Raw genomic sequence first — 23,256 nt, 5'->3', positions numbered from 1 at the left:
TTGTGTCAGAATGACAGGTGACAATTTCACAATTTGTCCAAATTAGAACGTCATGCCTTGCAACCACTAGCTGAGGAGGAGTCTATTACCATCAAACCAGCGGATAAGGGTGGAGCTACTGTCATCCTTGACACCGAGACTTACAGAGCAGAATGCAGGTGCCAACTCGAGAATTCCAGATTTTATTAATCATTGAAAATTGATCCTACCGCACATCTTTCTTTAACTGTCAAAAGAATGGTAGATGAAGCAAAAGAAAAAGGTTGGGTTACTGATCACGAGGCTTCGTTTTTAGTAACCCCCATCCCATCACTCCCTATTTTTATGTTCTTCCTAAAATTCATAAGGAGCAGCTACTACCACCAGGGAGGCCCATTATTTCTGGGATTGGCTCTATTTTAGAGCCTTTATCATCTTTTGTTGATTTTTTCTTGAGACCCTTAGTGCGTAGCATGCCCACCTACGTACAAGACACCAAGGACCTTCTACACCTTTTGGCAGAAACTTCCTTTGACATCGAGCGGGACTATTTAGTCTTGTTCGATGTCGAATCCTTATACACATGTATAACACAAGATGAGACTTTATCCACGATTGAGAGATTACTCAATAACACTACCCTGGATAGTATAACACCAATACATTTTATCATGGCCTGTGCTACATTGGCGATGAAGGAGAATTTCTTCAAATTTGAAGAAGAATTGTTTCTCCAAACCTCTGGTACTTCCATGGGCAGTGTTTTCGCTCCCAGTTTGGCTAATCTCTATGTTCATAACTTTGAACAAACAGCTATTGCAAGAGAACAATCCCTATGTACAACACATCCAAATATGAAAGCATTACATCAATGACATTTTCGTGGTCTGGAGGGGTCCTCCTGATTCTATCATATCATTCCATCAATGGTTGAACACGAGGAATGAGTTTCTTAAATTTACATTTGAATTTTCCAAAACTAGTTACCATTTCTAGACGTGCGTATCTTTCCAGAAGGTAATTGGGCACTGAACTTTATCGTAAGCCTACTAAACGGAATTCCCTACTCTCATATCAGAGCTTTCACTCAAAAGTTCTTCGCGTAACTGTACGTCTCTTTTGAAATATGAGGTGCATTCTAAACAACTAGCTCTTCAGTTAAAAGAAAGGAAATATCCGGCAAAAGTAATTCGTAACTCGAAAAAAATAGCAGCTAATAATAACAGGCAAGCACTGATCGAGTTTACTCCTCCCAAGGAAGAAGAAAAAAGACTTACATGTGTCAATACCTTTAGTGGATATTCCAAGGATATTAAGAAGAGCATCTTGAAACACTGGAAAATTCTCAATATCGGAGTTTCTCCTATACCACTGCCCCTTTTTGCTTTTAAAACAAGCTCCAATATTAAGGATCAGATTGTGCACACAAGACCCATTTTGAAGAAAACAGGTTATCAAACTTCTTTATGGGGACTACCTCCTGTACAGGGACATTTCCCATGTGGGTCCTGTGCAACATGTGCACAAACTAGATGATGGACCTGTCAGCCCTTGGGTGGTCTCCCCTTCTATTTTTGTATCGTGCCTCATTTTTTCCTACCCTCATTTTTATGTTGGACTAGGTCTCCGGGCGCCTTTTCATTGCCAATCAATGTTAAGGTGCAGGTGCTCCCTTCTCCCAAGATGGCTGCCACAGGCCCCTGCTACTGCAGAGTGGTCTTTCATAGTAGCACCCTAGCTGCCAGGAGCTGGCTGGAACCCCACAACAATGTTGCGACTCCAGCCCGCCTTTTTGTCCCATAAGTAGAGTGGGGAAGCTCCTGGAATGTGCTGGAACCTTCTAGAAGGGAGGTGTGGTTTTTCTTTTGCCGCCTTGGCCAGAGGTCACCTGACCTAGGGCTACTTAAGAGAGGGAGGGAAACTTTTGTGGTGAGTTGGCCATTGGGGTGAAGCGGAGCTGGAAGAATCCACCAGGAGTGTAGGCGGTAGGGCCTAGCCAGGGACTTATGCCTCTGAGAGTGACCGGATTTAGGTGCTGCCTCTTAAGTGAGTGAGGGACCCTGTGAAACCCACTGATCTTGCCCAGTAGTAGGAGGACCCAGAGACTCTCTGCCAGCCTGACTAGGAAGGACCTAGTCGCCTTCTCCATCCCTACCCCCTGTAACAGAACCCCTTAAGGGCGCCGGATACATCTGCGCCAACAAGACTTTATCTGACAGCTAAGAACAGAAACTTACAATCCCAGCACTGAGACTGCGTGTCCAGACTGACCCCCGAACCCCGATGTGAAGCCGATTGGAGAACCACCGGGGATCGACCAGGTATTAGCGCTGTGACCCGTGCGCTCCCTGCCCTGGTCTGGGACCCCCGGCAGCGGGCTCCGCTGAGCACAGAACCCCCATCCTTAACTTTAGCACCACCCGTGTTGCGCAAGCCAGCGCACTCACCGCCGCGACCCTGAGGCCGGGAGAAGTACCCTGCCGTGTCGTGAGGCCTGTGGAGAAGCCCAGGGCCCCGTCGCTGCCGTCGCAGCTGTGAGGAGAAGTGCACGAGGTCGAGAGCGAGTGCCCCCATCATCGCAGGAACAGACGCCTTCCAGCGCAGAGATCGAGGTAAGCCCGAAGGCTGGGATCGCCCCGGTGCGCCCCCTGCTGGTTGGGAGCCACACTGCACCCTTGGCCCGGGTTCCCTCTCCGTGGGAGTTCCCCCTGTCATCGCGACGGAGAGCCCCCGCCGAGGGATCCCTTCCTGGTATCCCCCGTCTCTGCGCTGAAGCGCGGTGCCTACGAACTGCACCGGAGCAAGAGACTCGCTCCGCAAGTCCCGAGCGCTCCCTGCGGACAGCCCCGTGTGAGACACTGACTGCACCCGAGTACGAGCGGCGCTTGAATATCCCTCTTCACGAATAGCGCTCTGTTACCCCTGCTCCGCATTGGAATACTAACTGTCATTGCTTAGGAGTGGCGCTATGATATCTGTGCTCCGCAGTGAAATGTTACGTGCTATTGATTCCGAGTAGCGCGCTGTTATTGCTATGTCATACTGAAGAGTTACGTGCTATTGATTCCGAGTAGCGCGCTGATATTCCTATGTAATACTGAATTGTTACGTGCTATTGAGTACCTGTAGCGCTCTATTATTCATGTGCCAGGTTGAAGTGTTACGTGCTATCAAGTCCGAGTAGCGCGCTGTTATTCCTGTGCCATATTGATGTTTTTACACGCTATTGATTACGAGTAGCGCTCTATTTTTATGTTCCCTATTACGGTGCTATGTGCCAGAGATCACGAGTAGCTCTCCATGCTAGGTGCCCCGTTCTGAGGTCGTCACCGGTTAGCGCACCCAACGCGCGTGTGCAGCTACGTGAGTGGTAGTTGGGCCCCAGGCAGTACTGGCATTTCCTGAAATTGCATATGTGGTAGAAATAGCCTTTATAGCTCCTGACTGCTATGTACATCGCTAGCTATTGTATGATCCGCATATGAAATGTACTGCTACCTCATGAACTGCATTGAACGTGATCTACTTGGATAAACTTAAGTATTTACACAACTCCTACAGTGTGGCGTCACTTATTGTGTGTGTTCCTCGTCGCATGTGAGGTGCGTGTTGTATGGTTGCTTTACACACAGACCTTTGGTGGCCCGACCGCTCGTGTCACGTTACCGCCCATAGGGCCTGGAGACCCCAGGTCTTACACTAGACATACTACGGAGATAGATATCGGGACTGATCGACCATGGACATTATTTAAGCACACTAATTGCAATAGTGAGAAACTGGTATATATGATCACATACCCATGTGGTTTGCGCTACGTGGGCATGACTACACGAAAAGTGAAAACATGAATCCTTGAGCATAAGAGTACCATACGATGCAAGAAAAGGTCAACTAAGATGACCAATCACTTTATAGATCTGAATCATTCAGAATCCGATTTGAAATGGGTGGTTGTAGAGCAACCTTTTATTCCACCACACATTACTGATTTCTGTAAGTTTTTGCTTAATCGTGAACAACGCTGGGTGTTTAAGCTCCATACAGACACCAGAGGACTGAATGATGACATTAACTGGTTATCACTGTGAATATTACAAATTGATAAGATCTAAAATGATTATTTTCAATAACCCCCAAAGAAAATTTGAAAAATGTTTGGGGAACAGAGGCCCATTTAAGTTCCTCTACCAGTCAGTGCCGCCATTTCAAATGAAGGACTATGCAGGTCTCTTACCAGACAGTTCTGCACTGATCTTTGGGGTAATTTCTAGATCAGCTTACCAATACAGGTGATTAAGTGAGATTTACCATGGTGGTTCTGTTATACGATGTCATCCATTATCCATGGTCCACCTAATATGCAATTTGCAAGACTGATAACAAGCGACACTTCCATTTGTGTCTGCATAAATGTATGACTTTTTGATATGTTTATCAGTTTTAATAAGCAATCTCTTTGTTTAAAACTGACAATAGGTTTCCATATGATCACAGTTGTGTGCTATATGGACAGAAAATCCCTTGACACAAACATGTAGAAGCCTATCGTTTGATATAAGCATGAACCGTGCCCCTGCCATAGAGTGTCTTCTTTTTGGTTGCATTTTATCTTCCGATGCATTGTGCGGTAACTGGGTTTCTAATGCTTAACTTTCAATCTTTAATTTTCAATCTCCACTTGAGCTAATACGATCTTAGTTTTTACAAAGAACTGTTTGCGCATGTTCGCGATGACTGGTGTGAGTGGGATGCGCAGGTACGTTAATCTCGCTTCCTCGCTGATCAGGCACGATTTGGACTACTAGGGGTCCTCTGCAGGTTTTGTGGATGGAGAGGACACGCTTTAAATACCAACGGCGCCTCCTGATCGGTGTCTCTGGTCACAGCCTCAGTCTGCGACGGGATACCGACGGAGAGGTGAGTGCACGCAATGCTTCCTCGTTCTACATGTCTGTCGAAGTGCTCGTGAAAGGCTTACGTTAAATGCTAAAAACAGCGACTCTGAGGGCGAAGTAATACTATTCCTCTTTGGCATTTGGGACACGTTGTTCGACTCAAGCTCTGATTTCTCGTAGTATGTTTGAGTTATTCATGGTATGCATACATGAATGTTAATTTAGTTTACTCTAAGACACTAGCTACACTAGGTCTTTTTGGCACTTCAGACTTTGGTGGGGCATTGTACGATGGTTGACTAATGACTGTCAATGGGTGTAACAGTGTTTGTGGCAGATTACATTACAACGTGTACTTACCCTGTAACCTTGAAATGAGACATGTTTTTCCAAAACAAGCTACACAAACAGAGATTGTAGTAGAAATTTTGAAAATGTTTCTCTAGGTTTCTTTTTAGTCTACATTTATGTTTTATTTTGAGCATATGAACAGTGAGTGTTTCTTTATGTCTTTTTGTATGAATCTGTGTGCTGAAATTGACACATGACACAGAGTTATGTACTTCTTTTTTGTAGAGCGAGGCCCCCTTCCCTGAGCTGTTGTCAGGTTGATGTGAGGCTCATAATATCAACAGATTGGGCGAGTTATTTTACACCTTTTAAATTTGTTGAAGGGACAAGTAATAAGGCCCTTTGATCCAATTATTCGTGTGTTTTTGTTTGCTCATTATGGGGTATTGACTTGACAAATGCCTAATTTCTGGGTTTTTTTTTTTTAGGTATTTCCAGTATCACTGAAGGATACATTGGAGGATGGTTTAGTATCACAATAATATTGTGTTTTGTTGCGCTCTTATGGTTTTTCATTTCAGCAGCAGCTTTGTACTTCTTTATGGTCCTGACGAAAGCCCAGATACTTTATTGATCAGAGGGGCTGAAACATGTTGACCTTATATTTACAACCAGCAGTTTAATTTTCACACTGCCGTTGCACTGCTTTTTATACCTGCCAGTGGGAGCAAACCAATAAAGCTAGTTCAATTTGTTGCTCACTAGGTAGTTTTAAATCACATTCATTATAATTTGCGCTGCGTGTTTTGCATTTTATCTTACTTTCCATGGGGCTTTAGGATCCCTAAGAGGTTAGCAGCTTCAATTTGAAAACATCCCTGAGCTCCTCCCTCACAGTGAGGGGGTTGTAGCCCTCAGTGGAACTAGGTTTTTCCACTGAGAGGAGATTCCCAAATGATGAATCAGGTCACCTTTGGTGAGTGAGGGTAATCGTCTTGAAGGGATCTTTCTCCTTTACTGAAAGTCAATACCTCTTTTAATTTGCTACCCCACACACACTTTTGTGAGTTGAAACCCAGTGAGGTTTTGTGTTCTAATACGTTGTCAATAGGGGACACCCTCTCTGCTGGTCTTTAAAATACGTCCCTTGGACCCTCCATTATTTGGTGGTGGTGTTGTTACAACACAGCCTCAGCCATGTGAGCCAAGGCAGCCTGCCCTCGGACTCTTCCTTCATATGCACCCCTCAGCCTCCTCACTGACGAACAGAGCCTCAACCCAAAGAGAGCTCAGACGCGACCCAACACTCCATGCCATGGAGGTCGACCGACCAACCGTAACGTCTTTTTGTGGCAAGTCAGGAAATGCACATGGTGTTAAAGGACGGACGGGCTCACCATGAACTCTGATTGGTCGGTTGTTCCCTTGGTCCTGTTGCACCTATGCTTAGGGCTTACCTGAGGACTCCCAAGGGAATCCAGCATCCTTATCAAGTGTGCTGCAGAATTCCTCGCTCAGAAGATAGTGTCCAAATGACAAATCACACCAGTGTTTCTCTGATCACAGTCACTCAAAGGGATGCTCCATGACTTGCAAGGAGCGTTGGGCAGCAAAGCAGCTGCAGAACTGTGGAGTTGAGCTTTGGAGACACAATGTCAAACTTGAATTTTTTTTTGTGTCCTGAGAAAGGGCGGTGGCTGAATCTTATGAAATACCCTTTTCCAAAATGGTGGTCTATTCAGGGACTACTGTGAGAGCTATTCAATTCAAGAGTTAGTCGATTCTTTTCTTGTGATGCCTTTTCATGACTGAACTACAAACAAAGGAGGCATTAACGAGTGATGGATGAATCACAACACATTCAATCCCTTGTTTTTCAACGTATTCATCATGCACTTGCTGGTATTTTGTCCCCGGTTTGTGCCCCCTGGGGGAAGAATTCCATGTGGGTCTTCCATTAGCTGTCCTAGTTTCGGTCCCGTCTCTGCCCCGGCGCTTTCAGGGAGACTTTGGTGCCTCGCTTATTTACTTCTGCATTCATCTCAGTCTTCAATCAAGGGCTACAAGACTGCCAAGGAGTTTATTTTTTCTCTGACTTGGGCCTTCTTCAGGAGACCTCAACCCCTTTCATGTTAAGTGCAGGGAAGTACTGCAGCTACTGAGAAGAGTTGTCCTTTCCTTGGGCAACCCCAAGGAAACTTTACAGACATTCCTAGTGTCCCGTTTTTGAAGGTCCTTAAGGGATTGATGTAGAGCGGGTTCTTGGACCCTTCTGCACTGATTCCTCAGACAGCAGGGTACTCGGCCACGATCTCCTTTACTGGGCAGATTATGCTTCCATCAGACCCCCAAACAAGTTTCCAACTAGGTAAGGAAATTGGCAGCCAGACCTTCTAGTCCTGGAGTGGAGTAGATAACCGTGACACCCAACCGTGGGCACATTCCGTAGTCATGAGTATCCTTGCACATGAATCTGGGAATTGACCCTGAATTTATCCCTGGCTGGCAGACGCAAATGTAGAGTCTAAAGTCACTTCTGTTTTGGGTCGCGCCTGTTGCTGGGGTGGTTGTACGTTTCATATGACCCTTTGGTCTGTAGAATCAGCAGCAGTAGAAGTGGATGCGGGTGTGTCTTGAGAAGAGTTGTGAAAACAAAGGCACAAAAGAGGGAGAGGCCTTCCCACTGGACGACTGAGCAGAACTATCTGCGGTGGCGTCCCTGGGGGGTGGGAGGAAGAAGCAGAGGGTGTCTGAACTTCAAAGAAAGGCCACCACCCCCTCCCACTCTCCAGGCCCACTTCAAAGGGAGGAGGGGCGGGCACAGCATGTTCTGGGGCCTCGTTCCAGTGGAACAAAGAACCTGAACTTGTTCACACCCAGGATCCACTTTGTCAGCTCTCCTCACACAGGAGTCCCAAAATGGATTCCTGTCCATACAGACTCCGCGCTCACGTGCCTCATCCATGCAGAGTAAACATGCAGTCTCCTGACACGAGAGAAGGGACTGCATGAGGGGAACAGACAGGCCTTAAAGTACAGGAGAGGCTTGCGGGTGTCTCTCCCGGGTAAGAGACGGGCTTGAGGGCATCTCTCCCCAGGTATGAGACGGGCACGCACCACCTCCTCTCCGCCTCCTGAGAGGACAGGGGTCACTCAAGAGGGAGTACTTTGTATATTCTTCCTGACATCACATCCGTGCGCTGGGTCCTACGTCATCACATGGGAGGCCCTCGGCGAGCAAGCATGCCGTCACGTGCACAGAGGCAAACCCGAGCGGTCTAAGGGAGGACAGCGGAGGCGCTCCAGAGCCGCGCACCGACTCTGCAATGGCCCACTGAGTACGAGAACAAACGCCTATCGGTTATTCTCAATTATTTGTTATTTCAAAAACACATTCATAGAAAGGCAAAATGTAGGAACCGTGTTTAACCTCTCTCCTATAATAGATTAAAGTCTTCTTTCCATGTCCATGAGAATGGGAAAAGTGCAGCAACATGCACATGTAGTCAGTCATACCTGTGTAAGACACTTGAATTTTTCACCCCTAGAATTGGGATCACAAGCAGGTGGAGGCCCACCGGGGTTTTAACATTTAGGCATGATTAGAAGAGAGCAAGAATTACGGTATCCGAATGTATGAAATCTGAAGTTAAACCGAGATTATAACTACTTGCAAAATGTGATTGTTACTACCTGTTAATCTGAAATCGATTCCACATATTCAATTTCACTGTTATACATACACGTCTTTCAGCGTTTAAACTCAACTGAAAAATCTGCAGCATATATATAGTAGGTCATTGACTTCTATGCATATATACTTCTCAAAAATAATTAGATTTTTAGTTTGAAAAAAGTCTGTGCTAGACCGAAATGTGTCGCTTCGGCCACCATGTAAGCATTTGTTTGAAATAAAAGGAGACAGACTCCATATCTGAATCTTCCGGTGCTTTCTCTCCGAAAGGAACAGTTACGATTCGTGTGAAGATATATTATATTTTGTTTTGCCGATAACGATCCAATTTGTGGTCCATATCCTGAAAATTAAGGATTAATGAAATTGGGGAACACAGTACGGGGTAATAATGGAGAGATAAGTACACAAAAGGTAACGGATTTGAGGTATCATACAATGATGAGCAGCTGGAAGCCAATCTGAAAGTTTACACTAGCGAGTAGATGTGGAGGTGGCAAAGAAAAAGGTGTGTGTATCGTCAGCACCGCCAGAATAGGAAGAGAATGTCCAACCAGTGGGTTGAGGTGCAGAGGAGGAAAGAGGTGCGTTCAAGAGTAAGACTGACTCTTGAGGAAGTAGCAGGGGTCAGAACGGCTGATCATAGAGGTACAAGAACCAGCTGAAATACGTAAAGGAGTGAGTGCGGAATGCAGAGCGGAGTGATCGAGGGTGTGAAATCTGCCCTAGAGTAGAAGTAAGGAAGCAAGATTGATGCAGTGGGCAGAGGTAGGGGTGCAGTTTCAGTGGAGCAAAGGACTTGAACCCAGGGTGATTGGGACCGCGTACATGGTTAGTGTTGAGAAATGTAGTCAAGTGATCAGGAGCAAAGTTTTGCAAGACCTTTGGGAAGAAAGGAGGATGGGAGACAGGGCGGTGCGCCTCCTAGGTTGTTCGTGTTGATAACTGTAGGCTATTGATTGAAAACTCTGTGTTCTGAGACCTGGAGGAAGATGTGAAGATGTGTTATAGCATAGTGGTTGGGTGGGGCGGGGGCGGGGGGGGGGGGTCAGCTGTAGGTTTTCCTTTCCTAGTAAATATAAGACTGGTACTGATTTCAAACATTGACGGTAAGCCCCGGAGCATAGTGAGTAGGTACAACGTAAGGCCAAGTATGACCGCTCTCACTATAACAATAGCGATCTGAAGGCTGAAAGGTTCTGAAGGTGCCCAGGAGAGGTGACTTTTCTAGCACTAAGAGGGGCTCAGCTGGGATCTTAGCACAGGGGTGCTTAGTTTAAGATTGTTGGAGATGGTTGAGTGACAAACTGGGTTGGGGCCTGGACCATTAACAATGAATTGAATGTACCAGTAATGTCAGCCAGTGATCTCAGAAGAAGAGTAAGAGGCAATGTCAGAGGCTGAGAGATGTCCGAGCGACAAGTATTTAGGCTGGGGAGTAGAGAGGTGAAGAGGTTCATGAAGGAGTTCGATTTGGCTCTATTCGCTATAGCAGTAAATTGATTTAAAACTTTAGTGATTAAAATTTGTTTCTATCTGCAAGAAGTGTTATGGCTACCCGACGTCTGCCCTTGGAAGACATAGCGCTTGGTCTTGCATTTAGCAATGCAAAGCACTCGGTGTATTTTAGTCCCGGGTTCACATCAATTGTATGAACTGTACTCCTGTAAGAGCTAGGATAGCAGAGGTATGTAAAATCAAGGCTGATGTCGTTTGGTATGAGATATAGAACTCACGGCTCAAGGTTATTGCAGTAGAAGTGTTTATTTTTACCAGTTGGTATATCACTGTGATTTTCATTAATCGTCATATTCTGTTTTCCTTCTAGGGGGATTTTCATGTCTGCCGGCACTCTTGGAAAAAGAAAGATCTCAGGTAAGTGTTTTACCAGAGTGTCCAGATTAAGGTTTAATATTGTGCCCTTCTGGTCTTCTCCTGGTTATTCGGGGGAGGGGGGGGGGGGGGGGCAGGGTAATGAGATTAGACCTGTGACGGTGCTTTGTTGTCGGTGTACATCGATATAACAGAAACAACCAAACGACCAAAGCCAAAGGAAATATTGGAGGAAAAGGGGAACAATTCTTGATATGGATATACAGACCTTTACCTCAGGAACGCTTTTGAGCTGTTCTCATATTGCTCAGGTAAAAAGAGCCTTCAGGGGTGTAAAGGCGTTGCTGGGTTTTACCTATGAGACTGCCCCAACCTCAAGAGTGCAACTTCAAGCAGGGCAAGGTAGGTGAATACAGCGCATGCACAGTTATCCGGGTAAGTGAGTTATTAAGCCACACAACTCGTCTTGGGACTAGACCCCACACGCAGAGGTCTCCTGCATGAAGAGAACCCTCCAGGTGCAGCAATCCCTCATTTCAGGCCCCAGTATGCCCCCGACTCGGCCTTCACTGGTTGAACATGTTGGAATCACATACGAGCACTAGTTGGGAAAGCCACACTCCTCCTAGGGCTTGACGGGGCACAGTGCTTTGCCGGAAACTTCCCTCCGAATCAGCACTTCTCTCAGCTTCTTCTCAGGGTGGGGTTGTGTCTGGAATCTCGGCTCCTTGTCTCCTCTCGTGTTCCAATGGCGATGTTGGTCTAGCTCTCTCTGCATCCCGTCGTGGCTGTAGAGGACAACTCAGAGTCCATTAAAAAGATTCCTCCTTCCTCCATGGCCAGCCAATGAGGGAGACACTTTGTTGTCTGACTTCCTTCACCTGGGCCATTATTGTTTTTGCCAGTATCTCAGAAGTCCTTCAAAATCAAATGGGACTTCATGCTTTTTATGTAGGAGCGTAGGGGGGGAGGGGGGGGGGGTTCAAGACCCATGGCAACTCTTCTGGTAAGGCATCGTTGTCCACCTCTGTACCCTGGTGACCCAGGCAGCTGATTTTTAGGTTTTGCCTGAGATAGCATTCACTGTCAGTGAAATATTATGTCAACAAAAACGAAGTCTTAAAATAGATTTGAGTCCTCCCATTTCTTACAATTGGTTGGTTTTTGGTGTCAGTCTTGTTTCCTTGCTTCTTATTGGTCACCGCCTCCTGCTCGGCTCCTACTTCCTGCCAGGTTTTCAAGTGTTTGTCCCTGCTGTGAACTATGAACCAAGTACAGTTTCCGGTCTGCAGCTAGTGTCCTTACACTACTAGCCGCACATCCCTACATGTACTTTATTCAAACACATGTGTCTCCGATCTCTCCCTCCTCCCACAGCTCATGCTCTTGCCCCCACCCGCTCTCCATTCTGTTGTTCCCTCCCTCCCTCCCTCCTCCCACACACCTCCCTTGTGTTGCTTTCCCCACCTGTCCTCCTCCCCATGTCTGTTGTGTTGCTAGCTCCCACACCCTCCCATGGGTCACGCTGCCCCCTCCTTACCCTAGCAAAAGACAATAAGCAAAGCCAAATAGCTTTAGACGAAACAAGTGCTATTTGGCTTTTCTCTCATTTTTTTTTTTAGACACATTGGACATCTACTTGGGCTGCTGTGCAACGTGGCTTGAAGAAAAAAAGCATTTTCAATGAAATAGGTCTCACATTTGTTAAAGTTAGAGCTGTTGGCGTTGAAAATAACAATGTTTTTTACTTTTGTTTTTTTATTTGCAGTGGAGTTATTATATTTGCATAGCAATATTACCAATGGTATAAAAAAGCAAAAGTTAAAAAAAACATTGCCATTTTCAATGCCAACAGCTTTAATTTTAACAGATGGGAGACCGGTTGCATTGGAAATGCAAACGGTCTCACATTTGTTGGAGTTATTGACATTATAAATGCCAATGTTTTTAGGTCTCGCCGGAGCCAGCGCATGCGCTGCTCTGGCGAAACATTTAGTGAGTGGGCTTTAAAAAACCGACCACAGCTTTTTTTGTGGCCTAGAGCGCGCGGTTACGCGCACAGTTACGAGCAGAGGCGCCATCTGGCTTTCCTCTCTCGTCATGGCTCATTAAGTGCATCGCTCGCGGGAACCCTTACAGCCCGCGATCACTTTCACTTTAACGGCCGCGCGGCCAATGCTTGTTTTACCTGTCTTTGCATACTTCCCTCTGCCTTTCCCTTTTTCTCTTATCTTTCTCCTGTGTTCTGTTGCTTCCATTCTCTGTCGCTCTTGTACTTGCTCTATTACCCCCTCGCCTCACTCTTTCTGACATCTCTCCTTGTTTCTCTTTCCCACAGCCTTTCTTCTCTCTCTCGTCTCCTCCTCTCTCCCTTTCTCTGTCTCTTCCCCCCTCTGTACGTACGTGCAGCTTGTGATAAACAGGCGGATGGACCGCAGCTTCTGTTCGCGCCGCTAGGTCGGGGGCAGAGTCAGAGACACCGTTGTGTCTCGGTGACATTCCGCAGGACAGGCTCAGCCTCGCTCCTAAGGCTGACGTAAACCGCTCCAGCGCACACTGGCGCTCAGACATCAGAAGAATGGGTCTTAGCGCGGAGTACCATTTTCAGATGTTCCTCAGGTTGTGCGCTACTGGTTTTTCACAAACGGTGAAACAAATGATGTTTATTTGCTATATAGATGAACACGCAGACACCAGTGACCCTCTTGTTGTGCTAGGGAAATCGCAAGGCAGTTCAGAGGTATATTATTCAAGTAATGGTGAGAATGGCAGTGGTAATACAAGTGCTGAGAAGGATAGTAATGTAGCAATAAGAAGTGCATGATGGTATTAGTATAGCGCTGCTGTTCTTATATTATTGTCACTCCTCTTGTTATGCTATATAGTACATGCTCTTATTAATTATGGTGGTTATTAGCATGACTATTTTGCTGATAATTATTATACTAACAATAATACCCGACGTATTGCAGAATACTAATTAATAGCCAATAAACAAATATTTCGATTCCAAATTAAATACTGACGCTCAGTCGCGTGGTTCGTATTTGTCAAAGATTGACACGGATATTTGTCGCCTGGACATAAACCGGGCAGGTAGGCGCTGTCGGGTGAGTGGAGAGAGGAAAGGCCTTTGTCCTCAGGGCTGTGGTAAGTAAGCACAGGCGTGTGCCCGTTGCCTCGGCCTTTAAGCAGCACGCTGGTCCTCAGGCTTCTGGCACAACACAGCCCCTTCCGTCTCTTTCTAAGCTTAGTCGGACCAGTGATGCTCGTGTTTCAATCGCTAGTACCGGAAAGAATCAGGTTCCACCAAAGGCTCATAAAACATTACCAGAAAGCTTCCTTCGTGTGCAGAAATGGTTTTCCTCACATTGGTGGGTCCGTCTGAGAGTGAATAATAAACCTAGAAGTGGTGTACAACTCCTACCTTGAAATGATGAATTCAAACAAAAAGTTTGTATTTGCAAACAGGTCTCGTATTTATGTTTGTGTCTCTTCGAGGCTTACGCGAGTGCTGTGCCTTGTGCCGTTGGAGCACTGTATGCATGTATGTGATGCGCATTCTGGGGGGCCCTATGCGTGTGTGGACTACTTGAGGGTAGGTGCGCATGATGTATGTTATGTGTTTGTGCTGCATATCTGATGCTTGTGTGTGTATTCTGGGGCGTGTTGTTTGGTCTGTGTCTGGCTGGGAAGAGCGGTGTGTTTGTGTGTGGTATATATAGTGCGCTTAGGTGCTGCACGCTGTGTTTTTATGTGTTATGCGCTTAGTGTATTAGTTTGATTAGTGTCAGATGTGGGGAGAGGTATGTGAAGCGTGTGCTGCTTGCTGTGTGTAACATCTATGAGGCGTGCTGTCAAATAAGTCTGTGTAGTATGTGCGATGGATTTAGTGTGACCTATGTAAAGTGTGCCTTTGTGGAATGAACTTCATATGGCCGGCTATCCTTGTATGTGGCGTGTATTAAAGTATGTTGCATTCACTCCTATATAATTTTGATATCTGCAGTGAGTGTGGAGTGATTTTCATGTGTGGTATGTGATGTCGCATTTGCCTTCTGTGCTGTGTGTGTAGTTCGTATGTGGGTAATGTTGGGATGTACGTGCATGCCACATTTGCTTTGTGTAGTCTGCATTTTGTCTGGATGTGGGGTAGGCCGTTTATGTGCGTCACTTTTGCTTTGTGTGATGTACCGTATGTGGGGTTTGTGTATGTGTAGGGAGTGTCGGGGTGTGCGTCTTTGTGTAGTTGTGCTTGGCACATTTGCTTTGTTTAGTCGATGTTGTGTCTCTCGATGTAAGGTAGGCCTGTCTCACTGTCACTTTTTTCTTCGTGTGGCATATAGTCAGTGGGGTTTGTCTCTGTGTGGGGTCTGTCGGGGTGTTTGTGTACTTGTGCATTCCAAGTTTGCTTTGTGTAATGTGGTTTTCGTGCTGACATGGGATAAGTTGCTGTGTATTTACCCATCTATGCGTGCCACGTTTGCTTCCTGCTGTGCACGTAGCTTGAGTCTGTGCAGTGTGTGGCTGCGGGCACGCACGCACCTACGTGCACGGCGGAGTGTGTGGGCTGGGGGTTGGCGTATCGCTCGTCCGCAGTCTCATTCTTGCAGTTCGTTCTCCCCGAGGGCCCGTTGTTTGTCTGTGAATGCCCCCAGCTGGCAGATGGTTTGAAGTATATTTTGGGAGAAACAAATCTGCTTTTAAATATCTATTGAAGGAGGACAATGCGTACGCGGGGCGCGGAGTAAAGTGGCCGTGCCCTGCTATCACACAGCATTACTCAGCGCCACCACAGCATCACTCAGCGCCATCTCAGTCTGCTCTCTGAATCTGGCATCTGTTGATTCTCCCCTAGCGTCTGGCCGCTGCTAGTGTTATAATACAGGTACTAGTTCCCAACCATCACCCTCCGATTGTTTATGCCCCCTCAAAAAAAAGCTTTAACAAACAACCATTGGAATAGGCAGAAACAAGTTGCCAGCATTGCAAGAACAAAAGAAAACTGAGGACATTTTTTATTGTAAATACTTTTTTTAATATGGTCTTTCAGTTGTACATAATGCCTTCTTGGTCATATATAAGGTAACAAAAATGCTTCTGACACTTTATTATAACTTTTCAGCATGCTGCACAGCAGCCACACTTCTCTACAGTACAGCTTGAAGACATTGGCAATGTCAATAGCTCTGACTAAACACTTATAAGGCCCCAAAGGCGAGACCTATTGGCTGTGCCAATGCTTGTTTACCAAGCCATGTTGCAGGGTGCAGTACAATAAGTGGCCAAAAGAGGTCCAATGGGACCTCTTTTGGTCACATATGGCACAGCACCCTGCCGAACATACGGTAAATCTACCCTACCCATAATGCATTGCATGCAAGACAGTCCCACCAGTACATTCAAATAGCTATGTCCATATATGCAATTAGTAGCTTTGAAATGTGACAAAATAATTATTATATTAATTCCGGATTAGTAATCTGCGTGGAGCTGATAAAGGGAAATTAATAGAACGTCTCATATAAAGAGACGGGCTAGTGAGTGAAATAACCTCTGCCAGCCTTGCCTAGGACCAAGCGAGTGTCTTCCTGAAGCCCTCTAAGAAAATAGTGCTCTGAGGCTGTAATAAGCCTAGGGAGTAACAATATATGTATTGGGGTGTCCTCATGGGAGGTTACAAGAAGAGACAAGGCGGTACTAAGGAGGGACAACTAAGCCTATTGACCAATGACATTTTTGTGTGTGCAACATTTCTAAAAAAAAACATTGACAAAGCCAATAGATCTCACAAGGGCTTTACCAATGTTTGTTGTAATGTCGACTCTCTGGTGAATGGGAAGAAGCATCTGGCCACTTGCCACACACACTAGGGAGGAGGCTCCGGAGTTCAGGGCAGTCCCGTTTTAGAGACGGGTTTGCAAAACAACACATTCTCTAATAACGTGTGAGCACTATGACATTGTGGTGCTATATTGTTCTATCTCTCGGATAGATACACTGTGGATATAATGTCAGTATTATAAATGGGCAGGAACTCTCTCTGGCAACATGCACTTGTACTTTTTCTTAAATGGCAAGGGAGAGTACCAACACAATTCAGCAGGGTGCAGTGCTGGAGGGTACCCACTCTTCTCAGTAAGGGGGGGCAGTACTTTTAATTGGCGAGTGCCTGCTCTTCTCAGCAAGGGCGTAATACGTTTAACGGATGAGTCCAGGAAATTCTTAGCAGGGACACAATACTTTAAGGAAGAGTACCAACACTATTCCACAGGGCGGGTACAGTACTTTCAATGGGAGAGTACCGGTACATCTCAGCAGCGGCACAATACTTTCAATGCAAGACTACAGGCACTTCTCGGCAAGGGGGTAATATTTTTTTATTGGAGAGTACCAGCACAGGGGCAATACTTTTAATGGGAGAGTAGCAGAGTTTCTCAGTGGGAGACAGTCACTCTGGGCTAGTGAATTCCCTCTTCAAGGTCACATAACAACCAGGAAACAAAGTGTTGAGCCATGTGTACTCTGCAAACAAACCCCGTTGCCGGGGATACTTGGCCAGCCTTGCCTACTTCTAATGCATATTTGGTATTTTTACGGCCAATGAAGGTTATGTTAATTTGACCTTGGTTGTGCTCCATATACAGGTCGCATTCTGCATGGAATTCATGTACCTGAGCACTTTGAGTTTCAACTCAGCGAAATACTTACGCACCTTCTTAACGAGGCGCTTTAACTCCAGCAGTTACGTACGCTTTTTATGTAGTGCAACTCGGAGCACGTGCACGTGCTTGGTCATTTCGATTCTCTTCCAGGGGATACTCATCAATAGTCATAAGCACTAAATAGTCCTGCCCACGTGAGGGGACCCCGGAGCAATAACAAACAATATGCATATACATATATAAATATAAATACCCATATATATAGGTAATATGCATATATATACACACATATGCAGCCTGAAAACATTACTAGGCTCAAATCTGCCACAATTGCATTGTAAATCTCTTACTTTTGAAATAATAAAGAAACATACACCATGATATTTTCATGATACAAATAAAGAAAACTGCTTTCAGTTTGCTTTGAAAAACACAGCTTTTATTTCCAAAGGTAAAAAGGCAAGATCATAGAGGTAGATTAGCCTAGAGAGGCTGCATATAGAACAATTGGAAAAAAATGGTGCCGTGCCTTTAAGACCTACAGGAACCCCCCGGCTCCCATCATGCACCACAGGTGACAGTTAGGTCAGTTCTTTTTTCCGGCTCCTTCTGTGAGGATCCTGAAGAATTGAGCTCGTCAGTTTTTCTCACTAATTGTTGTTCTAAAGTGAATTTTTTTAGTTTCGCTCAACGTCTTTAGTACCTGGGGTACTAAATTTTGCTGTTTTTCTGAATTTGGTTAATTTTTTCCTGTCAACATGACGGCCTTATTTAATAAGTGCCCAGCCTGTGGAAAAAAGAAGGCCAAATCAGAACCGCACTCGGTCTGTATTGCTTGTCTACCATCATCTCACAGACCAGAAGAGTGCTACCACTGCAAACATTTTTCAAGAAGAACCCTTAGGGAAAGGGAGAAGATCAAACTGCATGCTATGCAGGAGAGAGGAAAGGAGTCAGCAAGTGGCCGAGAAGAACATCTCTCGAAGAAGCCCTCCTCTCAAAAAATGTTGGAGTGCAAAGACAAGGGTGAGAAGAGGAAACACCGGTCCCATACACCGTCGGGGGACAGATCGGCGTCGAAAGTACCCTTGTGCTCCCCTTCAGCGTCGAGGCACCATTCACCTGAGAAGCGAACAACTTCAGGTACGAAGTCCCATCACAGGCCGATGTCGACACCAGCTCATAGGCAATCCAATTCTGGTTCACCTATGGCTATGTCGGCATTTCAACGTCGACAGAACAGCCCGCCTCCGAGAGGACCTGTCACGACGTCAAAGGCACTGCCGACGTCGAGTGTGCCACAAGCATTGACGTCGAGCGGACACCGAGGAACTCTACGTCGGTAAGACGCAGTCATTCTCCAACTGAGCGTAATAGCAGGCAATCACCATCGAGGAGGTAGACGTCGCCTACAAGTTAATCGCCGTCAAGGCACTCGTCGTCGAGGCATCCGTCACCGAGAAGGTCGACGTCAAAGCATCCGTCACCGAGAAGGTTGACGTCGAAGCATCCATCACCGAGAAGGTTGACGTCGAAGCATCCGTCACCGAGAAGGTAGACGGCGAGGCCACACAGCTTGCGATTGGGGCCTAGACCGTCACCACGGAGAACATCGCGGTCCAGATCGACGTCGAGAAGATCGACGTCGAGGAAGTCCCAGTCCAGTCATGGATCTCCCCCTGCCAAGAGACCTAGGGCGACATCGACGCCACAGGATGTCCACGTGGTAACCTCCAGGAGTGTTTCTTCTTCACCGGATCTCCGGATAGTACAAGTCACTCCTGCAACCTCGCCAACGCCCGCAGCTCCTCCTACTAACATCTCTCAGAGATGGCTGGGGAGCATAAGAGAATGGAAGATTCAGAGAATATCCAGGCTGGATCATATTCCTAGCAGGTCAAGGTCTCCTAATATTCAATCTGTTCATTCATCTGTGGGACACGAGCAACGTGCCACTCCTCAAAGGTCGCCAGCTTCGAGAAGGCATAGATAAAGATGGCCTAGGAGTCAGTCGTCAAGTCGCCACCACTCTCCTAGAAGGTGAAGCCACAGATCATCTTCGTGGTCCTCAGACTCTAGACCTTCAAAAGCAGACTACTCTCCAACTCTCTCTTCTTCGCCACCGAGTAGGGTATCTCCTATCGATGACATTGTGACCTTCAACAAGGTTTCGTGTAGGGGGGGCTGCAAAACTTAATGTCAAGAGGCACGTCTCTGTCCCCCGCCACATCGGTCATCTTCGAGACCCTTCACCACAGGTCTTCATCTAGGCCTCTACTTCCTCTGGTCCCGGGTCTGCTAGAGCCTGCTCTTCAGAAATTAGTGACTCAATCGTCGGTGGGAGCAGCTCCATCGCGGATCACTAAAAAATACAAGACTCCTGAGCAGGACCCATTTTTTCCTGAGAGATGACCCTCCTCCTGACTCGGTCATCGTGTCAGCAGCATGGAACAACCAGACGGGGGCAGCATCATCTGCGGTACCTCCAGATAAAGGCAGTAAGGCCGTGGATTCTGTCTGCAAGAGGATGTGTAATACATCAGCATCCAATATGAAAGTGGCCTGCGCCTCAGCATTACTGGGTCGATATGACCATTCTCTGTGGGACTCTCTCTCACGCTTCACAGAGAAGCTACCAAAGGAAGACAGGCAGGACTTCCAGGAGATCCTCCAGGAGGGGGGCCTGGTGTCCAACCATATCATCAGTGCGGCAGCGTATGCCTCTGATCTAACTGCCCATGGATATGCACACCGGATCTGTGCCCGCCGCTCTTCCTGGCTGAGACTGACGGGCCTGAAGCCAGAGGCCCAACATCGAGTTCTCACTCTCCCCTTTAATGGGAAATCGCTCTTCGGCACTCACACGGACAACAAAATGTCTAGAATGAAGACCGAACTAGACACCGTGAAGGCTGTTGGTCTGGAAAAGAGGAAAGACTTCAGGCGATGCTATCGTCCCTATGATCGACGACAATACCACCAGAGGGTTCAAACCCCTCAGTGATCTTCCCAACAACATCAGAGAAGATCCCAGTCAAACCAGAGTCGTCCTGGTAGAGGACGAGGAGGAATCTCCAGACAATCTACACCTGCTGCTAAACAACAACAGAAGCAGCGAGTGCTTGCTTCCCCTTGCTCCGTTACCCACTCCGGTGGGGGGTGAAGTATCCGTTTTTAACTGGAAGAGTGGACCAAAATCACACTAGACAAGTGGGTGCTCAGTATTGTGAGGAATGGGTACTCCATCAGGTTCAAGTCCCCTCCACCTTCCATTCCTCCTCGGAAAACTGTCATCCATCTCATAAATTTTCTGAGAGAAGAGGTATCCACTCTACTCATAAAGGAGGCCATCGAGGAGGTCCCATGCCACCAACGTCGACAGGGGATCTACTCCCAATATCTTTTGGTCCCAAAGAAAGGTCCAAACAAGGAGTTCAGACCTATACTAGATCTCAGGCTTCTCAACAAATTCATTCTGAGAGAGAGGTTCAGAATGCTGGCGTTACATCGAATAATCCCGCACTTACATCAAGGGGACTGGATGTGTTCTATAGATATTCAAGATGCCTATTTCCACATCCCAATCTCTCAAAAGCATTGGAAGTTTCTGAGATTTCACATTCAGTCTGACCACTTCCAGTTCACGGTCACATTCAGTCAGACCACTTCTAGTTCACAGCTCCATCTGGTCGACTTCGGCCTTACGGATTGAAGTCTGCTCCTCGCACATTCTCAAAGTGCATGGCAGTAGTAGCTGCGTTCTTGAGGAAACAAATCTTAGTCTACCCTTACCTAGACGATTGGCTTATCAAGAGTGCATCTCCAACTCTTCTGCAGCAACACCTCGCTTACTGTATTCAGTAACTGCATCAGCTGGGTCTGCACGTCAATTTAAAAAAAATCCATCCTCAATCCAACACAGAGGATACCTGGTGTAGGAGAGGAGGATCTGCACTTATGTTGCCCCCACTTTTTTTCTGATGTATACACTGGTTTCTGACTATAGTCTGGCTGGGTCCCTGCTAATCAGGGCCCCAGTCTCACTGATCTCTCTAAAACAACTTGGTGTGCATATTAGATGCACTAGTGATTGGATACTGTGGTACCTTATGAGCCCCTAGTATATGGTACCTTAGGTACCTAGGGCATTGGTACTTCACAGGCCTACCACGGGCTGCAGCATGCATTATGCCACCCCTGGGAAGCATTCACAATCTGACACCACAGGCCTGCTACTGCAGCTTGTGTGAGGTAGTGTTAGCACTCCTCACTGAGGTATAGGTTTCCTATATCTCACCATACACACACATATAAACCTATCAGTCACCCCTCTTGCAGGCCCTAACAATCCTGAGGGCAGGGTGCTTGGTTTACTATGTGAGGGGGTGCTTCTGCCTGAGCAGGACCCCTCTGCAGCTGGCAGAGTCTATTATCTGCTGCTGTTTGTGGATGCGGTTAAACCATATACTCTTAAGTGCATTATAACCTCGCGGTAAATGCTAACTTTGGAATGACTGCATCAAAACATGTCGTGTTTGGTGTCAAACAACTTGGAATCATACCCCCACACCAGTAACTGGTGTGGGAGTACGATCCCACCCTTCTAGAGGGGACGACATGTACCCACTGTACTAAACGGTAGAAATCTTTTAGAGCCCTGGCATCACAAAATGGATGCCACCAGCACAGACACTGGGCTGCCCTCCTGCTGCTGACCGAAACTCGCAGTGGAGGAAGCCCAACAAAGGGTATCCTGTCACAGGGAGGTGTCACCACCTTCCAGACAGGATTTAGTGTATTGGGGCTGGGTGGGTGCACTTCTAGATTGCTTTTAAGTCCTGCACTGGGGGAGCAGTAGGCTCCTCTGTGCATATGCCAGCTCAAACCGGTTCAGGGGCTACCTGCCCCTGCTCTGGCGCGAAACTGGACAAAGGGAAGTGGGTGTAACCACCCACTACCCTGACCCTCTTAGGAGAGTGGTCATAGAGCTAGTCCCTCCCCTATCTTCACTATAAGATACCAAGCATTGCAAATGCAATTCAGATTAACCCTGGACGATGCTCTACAAAGAAGAATCCTGGCCCTTCAACGTTCCACTATCTCTGGAAGACTGAAGAATCTCCCTTGGAGTCAAGGAGTGACTCCCCTGCTTGGCAGGCACCAGTAACTTTGATCAACGGTTGCAAACTTCACCGCTCCCGCCGGAGTTCGAAGTCTCTGTGTCCCCTGAAGCAAATTTACTGACCTCTCGATGGCCATTTTGAGTCCCCAGCGAAGCTGTGGCATCTGGATCCCACAAGTGACGAGGAACAGCAATACCAGGGAACCGTGCACTGATTTAGAGTGCAAACCCTAAACAACGTTCTACAAACTTGTGCTTTGGACCATCTGTAGTCCAAGTCCCTAGCAGGTCTGGTACCGAAAATCAGCGGCCTATCCCGTCCCGAGTGCCTGTGGGCTCCTGTGGAACTTTAACTGCAAAGGCGTCTTTGCGGTTGCTTGCCCATTGGCTAGTGACTCACCCGAAGACTTTCTCAACAACTTCAAGGAATCTCCTGGTTGCTCCGGGCCTGCCCTCACTTACCCTTGCTGGGTAAGTCCATCAGACCTTGCTGGTCTGCATCACTGTCAATCTTCACTCCACACAAGACTTGCAGTTGCCAAGGTTTGTTGGCTCCAATCCGGTTGCCGACACCGTCATCAGCTGCAGACGTTATGGGACCCTCCAAATCCAGCTGCTGGTCATCGTCGATCTCTCCTGGACCTCGTGACCGAAGAGACAAATCACCATCGACGACCTGAAGCGACGCGACATCAGTGGTCATCCATCCTGCTGGCCACCGGTCACTGGCAAGTGACTTTGAACACTGTCCCCTCAATTTTCAGGTCCTGTTCA

At 46.9% G+C, this 23,256-nt stretch overlaps 2 protein-coding genes across 3 annotated transcripts in view; one reads left to right on the top strand and one right to left on the bottom strand.

The window, feature by feature from the left end:
• Positions 1-23,256, bottom strand: part of B3GNT3 (UDP-GlcNAc:betaGal beta-1,3-N-acetylglucosaminyltransferase 3) — a 140,555-nt gene that overhangs the window by 91,173 nt on the left and 26,126 nt on the right. The gene's annotated exons all lie outside the window — the stretch shown is intronic.
• LOC146772228 (uncharacterized) overlaps positions 4,803-23,256 on the top strand; it is a 73,689-nt gene continuing 55,235 nt past the window's right edge. Inside the window, exons 1-2 of the mRNA XM_085638800.1 lie at positions 4,803-4,899; positions 10,691-10,737. The gene's annotated coding sequence lies outside the window, so the exon portion shown is untranslated. The remainder of the gene's footprint in view (positions 4,900-10,690; positions 10,738-23,256) is intronic.

Source organism: Triturus cristatus, chromosome 12 (assembly GCF_964204655.1).
Source record: "Triturus cristatus chromosome 12, aTriCri1.1, whole genome shotgun sequence".
Taxonomy (NCBI): domain Eukaryota; kingdom Metazoa; phylum Chordata; class Amphibia; order Caudata; family Salamandridae; genus Triturus; species Triturus cristatus.
The sequence above is the reverse complement of the archived record's forward strand: the minus strand, read 5'-3'. Positions and strand labels throughout refer to the sequence as shown.